General features: G+C 42.6%; 1 long non-coding RNA gene across 1 annotated transcript; it reads left to right on the top strand.

The window, feature by feature from the left end:
• The first annotated feature begins 245 nt into the window (after positions 1-245).
• On the top strand, positions 246-3544 carry LOC147825604 (uncharacterized). Its single transcript, XR_015440330.1, has 2 exons — positions 246-1112; positions 1492-3544. It is a non-coding gene; the product is annotated as an uncharacterized LOC147825604 (long non-coding RNA).
• Positions 3545-8963: the final 5419 nt, after the last annotated feature.

The raw sequence follows: 8963 nt of genomic DNA on the forward strand, positions 1-8963 counted from the left end.
TTATTTCTAAAGCAGCATCATTTGGTAGCCACAGAGCCCTGGAGACTCTAGTTCATAAAGGAGGAGGCTTTGCTCAATGCTGGAGTTGGGGCAAATGTTCCCTTCTTCATCTGTGTCGCATCTCATTGAAGGTGTCTAGCTTTGACACACCTGGGATGATTTTGGTTTTTACAAGGTCTTCTTGTGACTTTTAGTTACTATGTATATTGCTGTCATCAGCATATACAGGTAAAGTAACAACAACATTTTAACCCGCAGAGAATTCAAGTGAAATTATTCATAAGGCACTTGCTTTATGAATTTAAGTGAAAATGTTTTGATTGCTTTTCAGTTTCTGTATTAGAGGCAGCCAATAGGATTTTCTTTGGAAGATGCTATTGGTTGAATGACTGTGTCCCTCAAAATGTGTGTGTTGAAATCCTCACTCCCAAGGTGAGAGCATGAGGACACTGGGAGCTGATTAGGTCATGAAGGTGGAGCCCTCATGGTTGAGGTTAGTGCCCTTAGGCAAAAGATCCCAGGAAACTGGCCAGTCCTTCCAGGTGAAGTCACAGAAGGAGTTTCCTCTAGTATCCATCACAGCCCATGCAATTGCAAATGACAGAAATCCAGGCTTGGACTGGCTTAAGCACATTTTGGAATTTATTGTCTCTGGTTATTAAAAACTCAAGGTGCTGATTTGACTTTGACTTAATTTGGAGTTTAAGTTTCTCTCCTTTTGACTCTGCTCTCTTGTGTTGGATTCATTTCCAGGATCCACAGAGTACCTCCAAGAAGTTCCAGGTCTATCTTATCAAAAGGCCAAATCCATCAAAGGAGAGCAAATATTTTGACTAGAATTTGCTGCCAAATCCCTGAAATCCACCAAGATTGGACTAATTTAGGTCACATCCACCCCCCGAATGAGTCACCATGACCAGGAAATACCAGTTGTACCATTGACTTATGCACAAGGCTAAGGGTGGATTCTTACATCCTTCAAGTCTAGGAGTGAGAGAAAATGGATTCCCACAACAGTCCTGAGAGCTGTTGCAAGAGGAAAGGGGAGGAGTGACGACAGAAGAAAACTTCAAACCCCCATCACACCTCTTTAAACAACAGAGGGCCTCTAGGTATGAGAGAATGAGCCTCTACCCCGAGGTGTTGCTTTCATTTCTTCCGTTGCCCCAAAGTTCCGACTTCTTCCAAACCCAGACATCCATGGAGAGGCATCCATAGCTGCAACCCTGTTAGAGTCAGCTAACATGTAATCAGCAGCTTGTCCAAAAAGGAAAGATTGGGCCGGGGATTTAGCTCAGTGATTCTGCCACCTCGAAAGCTCAAGGACTTGAGTTCGATCCCCAATACCAAAAAAAAAAAAAAAAAAAGAAAGCAACAAAAAGGAAAGATCTCCCAATTACTTGGTGATCACCCTAGATTATATGGTTATAATCTAATCTTTCATATATAGATTATATGAAACAGAGCTTAAACAGTTATTTTTTTCTGCAGGAATTTTGTCAAGTAGAATTATGCAACCTAATGATTTTATAAATAGATCTCTGAAGACAACTAACAAGAACAGCCACTGACCAACAGACCTGCTTTCTATATCAGGCTGAATGCTTTGTGTATTTCTCACAATAGCTTATTGGGAAGCATCCAGTCATCTGCATAATCCCAATGAATAGACTCCAGATCAGGAAGGTGAGTAAGTTTCTGGGTCCTCGACAGGTAAATGGGTCAGCCTGGATTCAAGTCCGGCTCTGATCAACCTCAGAGCTCCATCACTGACCTTTGCTTCATCCTCCCTCCCTTCCTCTTTGAGGTTATATATATCTTATGAAATCCATCTCTCTGCATGAAGGAGCAACAGGGAATGAGAAAGTATTCTCCCAAACCCGTGATGACAGCATACATTTTTATACCTTCTGTAATGAGAAAGGGAGGATAGTGCTAAGCATTTTTGGAGTATCAACTGGGTTCGGGTCACTGGTGTGGAGGGATTGCAATCTATTTGAAGAAGAATGTGACTCTTTAAATTTCTTCAATCTGGTTGTACACCAGCCAGATGGCTGGAGATTGGCATGAGCAGACGCCTCCTAGCTCTCCACCTGCCTGGCTGCGACTCCCCAGCACTAGTGAAATGATGCATCAAAAGCTACCCTGACTCACAACTAGAGTCTGTCCACACCAGCCTCTGCCACCCCCGCTCCACAGAGACCACACTTACTAAGATCACTGAAGATCCTGTCACTCCTAAACCCACGTGGAAATTCTACTTTGTGCATCTTTCTGGTGTCCACGGTGCTTGGATCAGCCTTTGGTGCTCAGTCTTCTCTCCAACAAACAGTAGACTCATTCTGGGGTTGTCTTCTCTCCCAGAGCCCTTCTAGGATATTTCCCTTATAGATAGAGTGCCTGTGTGTTCCTTCTGGGTGTGATAATTGTGTTAATGACAGATCAGGTCTCTGAGCAGCGCCACTTGCCTGCATGATCAGGGATTCCTTCAGATAGGTGGTATGGTTTTGGAATGGTGCATCCTCAAAGGTTCAGGTGCAGGAAGCTTTGTCCCCATTGTGGCAGTGTTGAGGTGGTAGAATATTAAGAGGTGCTACCTAGGGGAAGATAAGTAGGTCATGGGGGCTCCACCCTCATGAATGGATTAACACTGTCTCTTAGGAGGGGGTGCGACCTCCTATGAGTGGATTAGTTCCCACAAGAGCAGGTTGTTATAAAGAGTGAGCCTGAGTCCTTCCTGGTCTCTTCCTTCCTCACTTATTCATGTGCCCCATCTGAATGAGGCCAGTTCCCTTTCTCTTCTCTTTCATCTTGTGATGCAACCAGGAGCCTTCACCAGGAAGCTCATGCAAGGCTGTTTAGACCCACTAGTCCCTAGAGTTATAAGCTAAGTAAACCTCTTTTCTTTATGCATTACCCAGCCTCAGGTATTTTGTGAAAGCAATACAAAATGAACCTAGACAGTAATTTTAATTGTAAATCTCGAGCATTTTATAGATGACCTGACTTCTGCAGGGTGTGGTGGTGCATGCCTGTAATCCCAGCACTTGGGAGGCTGAGGCAGGAGGACTGCTGTGAGTTTGAGGCCAGCCTGGACTACATAGCTAGTCAAAGGCCAGTCTGGACTATATTGCAAGACCCAGTCTCAAACAGCAGCAAGAACAACAACAACAACAACAACACACAAAGAACTGTCTTCTGCATAAAGATTATCAACAAGAGCACTTGACACACAAATATACTTACTACCCTCCACTTTTTTGTAAACTTGCTATACAAATGTGTATAATGTATTTTGAACTTTGATGTACGGAGGCCTTGTCATTAGCTAAAGGTGGGCACAGTACACCTTCCCTTCCTTTCACTTTACGAATGTACTGGAAGTCACAGCTTTTGTATTGAGGTGGAAGGATCATGTCATATTTTAGTTGTACCTTGAAATTATCTTTGTATTATACTGGTTCCTTGGCTATTACCTCACTTTGATTGTCTTTATTTAAATTCTAGTTCAATTTTCATTTGCTCCTTTCTTCTGTCTCTTACATGATGGCATCAAGTCTGGAAAACAGAAATCACACCAATTATTTCAACAAAAAGAGTTTAGTAAGGAATTACTTAAACAGGTATTAATGGATGGAAGATAACCCAGGGAAATATGAATGATCACACAGCTTTGAGTATAGGAGGCAGCTAGGGGGACAGAGGGCAGAGACAGGAGTAATCAGAAGCCTAGAAGGTTACAGAAAAGGCACACAGTGCTGAGACCAAGGACACTGAGGAGAGCACAGCCAGCTGTGCAGGGATCTTGGGGGATTTCAGAGTGTAGAAAAAACTCTGGAAATGTGAACCAACAGTTACAAGTAAGATAGAGTAGAATAGAATAATAGAATAATAGAATAGAAGTGATAGAAACAAAAGGCAAAACTGGAGCAAGCAGTCCTTTCTCTCTTTCTCTTAGCCTCTTTCTCCCTTCACCCAAACTCCCACCATGAACAGTACCTTAAGGAACACAGCTGGTAAAGATGAAATAGGGTTTGCAGAATCCAATGCCTGTAGCACAAAGCAGAACACAGAAAGGTGGATGCTAGAGTTTGGACCTCAAGTGTCCCTTAAATGTTCATGTGGTAAGGGACTGGTCACCAGCATGGTGGTGCTACTGAAATGTGGTGAAACTGTTAGGAGCTGGAGCCTCATGGGAGGCCTTCTGGACATTGGGGACATGCTCTTGAGGAGGATAAGTGGAACTCCAGCCTCTTCCTTTTGCTCTCTTTCACTTTCCAGCAATGAGGTGAGTGGCTGTGCTGTGTAATGTGATCCCACAACAAATGGTCTAATGATGTGTAATAAAAGGTCTAAAGCAGCCAGCCCAATTGATCATGAACTGAAACTCCCAAAACTGTGAGCCAAGATAAACCTTCTTTCTTTACAAGCTGATTATCTCAGGTGTTTGTTACAGTGACTGAACACTGCCTAACAGTGGGTTTGGAGCCCAGAGGCAAGAGCCTAATAGATACATTTCTGACAAAGCCACCTTTACCCATCCACACATACTATTGTCTTCAATATTTCTCCAAGGAGAAATGTGTACCTGGGATTTTCTATCCCCAAGCCTGTCAGGTCCTAAATATCCACTTCCTTCATAAGACCTCCTGACCTGCTCCTAGAACAAAGCAGAATTTGTCTTGTTTATCCATTTGCCTGCCCTGCTTTCCAGCAGCTCCAGTCGTTATTTTCAGGAATGAAATACTTATTTTTTCAGCAGTCCCTTTTTTTGTGGTTTGAGCATGTCTTGTTTATTTGGGATGTTAGCCATAAATATGTAGTAACTTTTCAGCTATCTGCAAACAATGCTTAATTTTCTTTAGGGAAGCATTTATGTTTCTTTAACAGTTCTCATTTCCTGCTTGGAAGTAGGGGGAGGGATACTAAATTTAGACAAAACTGTTCAATTAAGTTAAATCAAGAAAATTTTAAGTCATTTATGCTTTAGCGTACTTGAATTTCAAATAAATATATAATCCAGATCAAATGTTGATAATTGAGTCACTGCCAGTTTGAAACACCAGTCATGTCTCTTTCTCAAAGGGTTTATCTTACCTGCTCTTAGGGTTGCCTATAGAGTGTACTCCCGCGAGGTCCCAGTTCAGAGTTCATGGCCTCAGTTGTTAGCGGATTTTTTCCTTTGACTCTAACTAATAATTGTTCTTGGAAACCCCGGCAATTTCGCAGAAACCACAAATATCCTCCGAAATTGTTTTATTGGCGGGAGGTTTGCAAGTAGCCAATCTGAGAGCGTTATTCAGTTCTCCTTGCTGCTGACTGTCTGCTTCCCTGTAACCCATCTCTGGCAGATGCATCAGCATTCCCTCATCATCAGAGGTTGCTGTATCGCGTGTAGCTAAGAGCCTTAAAATGCTGGCAAAACGCCCTATACCTTTTAAGGCTTTATTAATACAGCATTTTATTTGATTACATAACTGCAGTAGACATAGCATATTTAGGTTTAAACTATAAAAACAGGCATTTATAAGCATTTTTTTCTGACCATTTCTGAAATTTGCAGTTTTTCACAATTCACAAGTGCCCTAGGAACATAACCCCCACGAACTTCAGGGATCCACTGTATCCCTCTGGTGTGGGAGGGGAGGAGAGGAGGTGTATCCAAGGGTGAGTGGGAAAGAAATAGATTACCTGGAATGGAGCCAAGTATTTTTCAGCTAGGCCCATCCACTGGTTTTTAGTTGGTCTCTTCTCGGGTGTTGGTGATGCAGCTGTCCTGGCAGGCAACTTACCAGCCTGGATGATACATGCTGTTCCCCTCTCGTGGGGGCACATCCGATGACCATTGCTGCTTGGCTGGAACTCTAGCCTGAGAGTGTCAAGGTGCCCATCGGATGAGGCTTCTTTTTGCTCACACATGGAAAGCAGCCTGCAGAGGTCCTGGGCCACTCTTCTTGGGCCATGGCTTGTTGACCTCTGCTCTCACATCCTGTGGCCTTGTGAGTATTTTACTCTTGATCTCAGTCCTCTCTGTCCCCTGATCCATTCTGTTATCACGAGGGTATAACCCCTACATAGCCTCTCAAGCCAGGTGTGTGTGTGTGTGTGTGTGTGTGTGTGTGCATGTATGTTGCCATATTTAGCAAGTGGGAGGGTTAGTCAGAGATTAGGCCTTGTAGGTGGCATCACTGGCAGCAAAGAAATGTCCTCTGTAGCATTAGTTCCCATAGGACAGGTCCTCTGTGGTCCCAGGTCCTTGTCACCAATAATACCACCTCTATCTGCTGTCTCTCCAGTCTAGGAGAGCTAGTCTTCATTCCTCTTTGGCTAATCTCTGGGTGGTCTCTATGCCTTGCTTGACCTTTGATTCCTTCATCACCTATATAACCAATTTCCTGCCCTAAGTTTCTTATGTGATAAATACTCAAGTGGCTTCTGTCTTCCTCGTTCCACACTCAGCTTGGTGGTGTGGAAAATACAGAGCGATGTTTGCCACATCTTCCCCACTATGCCACTGTGCCAGGTCAGGTCAGCGGAGCCTAGTGCCCAGCGAACTTCAAGTGAGCAACTGGATTCAGAACACATACTTAGAAAACCATGCAAATCCAGGGAAGAAATGTCCAGGAAACTTCTCATGCTAAGACGTGCTGAGGGGTACAAAGTGGAATACAAACAGAACAAAAAGACAAATACCACATTGTTTCCATTCATGTGGAAGCTAAAAATAATTGATCTATAAGCAGAAAGTAAAATAGTGGTTACCTGAGCCTGGGGAAGGCAGAGGAGAGTGGGATAGAGAGAGGATGGTTTAGCAGCTACCGGGGTGCAGTTGGAGAAGAGGAATAACTTCTTATCTTCTGTAGCATAGTGGGATAACTATGGTTGATGACAATTAACTATATATTTCAAAATAGCTAGTAAAGAGGAGTGTAAATGTCCCCAGTACAAAGAAATGAGAAGTGTCTGAGGTGATGGATATGTCAATTACCCTGATCTGATGGTTACAAATTATATATGCCATATCCCATAAGTACACAATCATCATTTATGTGTTAATTAAGCATGATTTAAAAAATTTGTCCAAAGCTCCACAAATGTCCTCCTTTGGTGCTTCTCTCTCTTCCCATGTGCTTTTATTTCCCCAGTGGCAGAGCTACCAAACCAATTCTGTCTTCTTTACACCTGACGGGAATTAGTTGGCTCCAACTCTGGGACCATGCTCCTCCATAGCTCCTGGCCAGTGGATGAGGGGCTGACAGGTGTGTTGGATAATCTGGAGGAGCAAGAAGGAGCCTCAAAAAGATTTCATGCCTTATGTTAAATACATAGCTGCATAAGACCTTCTCAGAGCCTGAAGTTTTCGAGACACATTCCTAGAAAAATGTATTATCTTGGATAAATCCCATCATGTGAATGTGCTTGATAAATTAAAAAGAATGTCAAGGGAAATCTTATGGGGTCAAAAGACATCACAAAAGGGAATCTTGCACTCTTGTAAGAACATGGGCTCCCTAAAAGGATTAAGAAGGGCTTCTCCTTTTATGATACTGTGTTCCTGGATTTTGCTAATACAACCTGGTAGACGCTACCTCCCTTTCCCAGTGACCTATGCCCATCTCACTAAAACACATTTTTTGGAGAGTAGAGTTCTCTGTGGAGATTCATCCATTTTCCTCATCCCTTAACCCTTCATTACTTAGTCACTTAAAAAATTATATTAAAAAGCTGACTCCATGGAGCTTTCAAGTGGAAGTGTTTCAAAGTAAAACAAAACAAACCTTCACTGAACTAGAAAAACAAGCCCAAACATCGGTTATAATTCTATATGTTATGCTGGACACTATGGATTAAAACTGTGACACTCACACTTATCAAATGCAGACCTTGCACATCCCTTTGGTTTTTATTTTTATTGTTTGAAGTTTTCCAATGATTCAATGCCATTTTTTCCTCTTCTGGGTTAGGTAGAGATCAATGGTCACAGTTTGTAACTGGCATTTCTGGAAAAGTATATGGAGCAGCTGTAGCCTGGATAGCGCCCTGGTTGAGAAAATGGTGTGTTCTTTCATGATTGTGTGCATTGACAGTACCTCCAACATTATTTTATTCTGTTGCTCAGATTCTGACAGCCTCTTATAGTATCTTATCTATCACTGAGTTTTCCTCCCTAATCCTTGCACACTTGGTCTCTGGAGTGGAACTTTAATTAAAAGGTCCTGATATGAGAAAGAGTGGCCACAACCAGCCATTATACTTGAGCACTAAGAAAAGTGGCCAAGTGGTCAAACACCCCAGTCAAGGACTTAGTCTGCTGTCTGTCCCTCCAGGGCGAGGCTTCCAAGTAATCCATCTCATTTGGGGAACCATATGACCATGGGTATTTTGAGCTTGCAAAACTTTGTGCAAAGTTAGCAGTCACTTCCCTGAGCATGGTTATGACCCAACTTGGAAGAAGGAGGCTCTCACAGTCACTTGAGGATGGAGGGATTCATTTCATTCATTTCTTCTTTCAACAAGTATTTGTTGAGTGTCAGGAATATTTCAGGCACTATTATTACTAGAAATAGATAAATAAACAGAAATTTGATAAAAATTTCTGCCCTCATGGAAACTGTGTGTGTGTGTGTGTGTGTGTTAGACAGACAATAAAAAAACCAGGACATTGTCTCTCATTTATGTATCTACATATAGGTTTACCAATCATCTATGTATTTAAGATGGTCACAATGGCTATGGGGAAAATTTCTGCCAGAGTTTGTGTGTGGGAGAAAAGTTGCCAAAGAAGGCCTCACTGGCAAGGTGAAATTTGATCAGAGAACTGAAAGAAATGCAGGAATAATCTATTCAGATATTTGGGGGAATAGCCCCTGCAAAATCACTGAATGAGCAGAGGAGGTAGGCTGGGCTGGAGCAGTAGCTCTGTGGTAGAGCACTTGCCTAGCATGTGTGAGGCTCTGAGTTAG

This window comes from Heterocephalus glaber, unplaced genomic scaffold (assembly GCF_053883595.1).
Source record: "Heterocephalus glaber isolate CG9 unplaced genomic scaffold, H.glaber_assembly_v1.0 deba00001497, whole genome shotgun sequence".
Classification (NCBI taxonomy): domain Eukaryota; kingdom Metazoa; phylum Chordata; class Mammalia; order Rodentia; family Bathyergidae; genus Heterocephalus; species Heterocephalus glaber.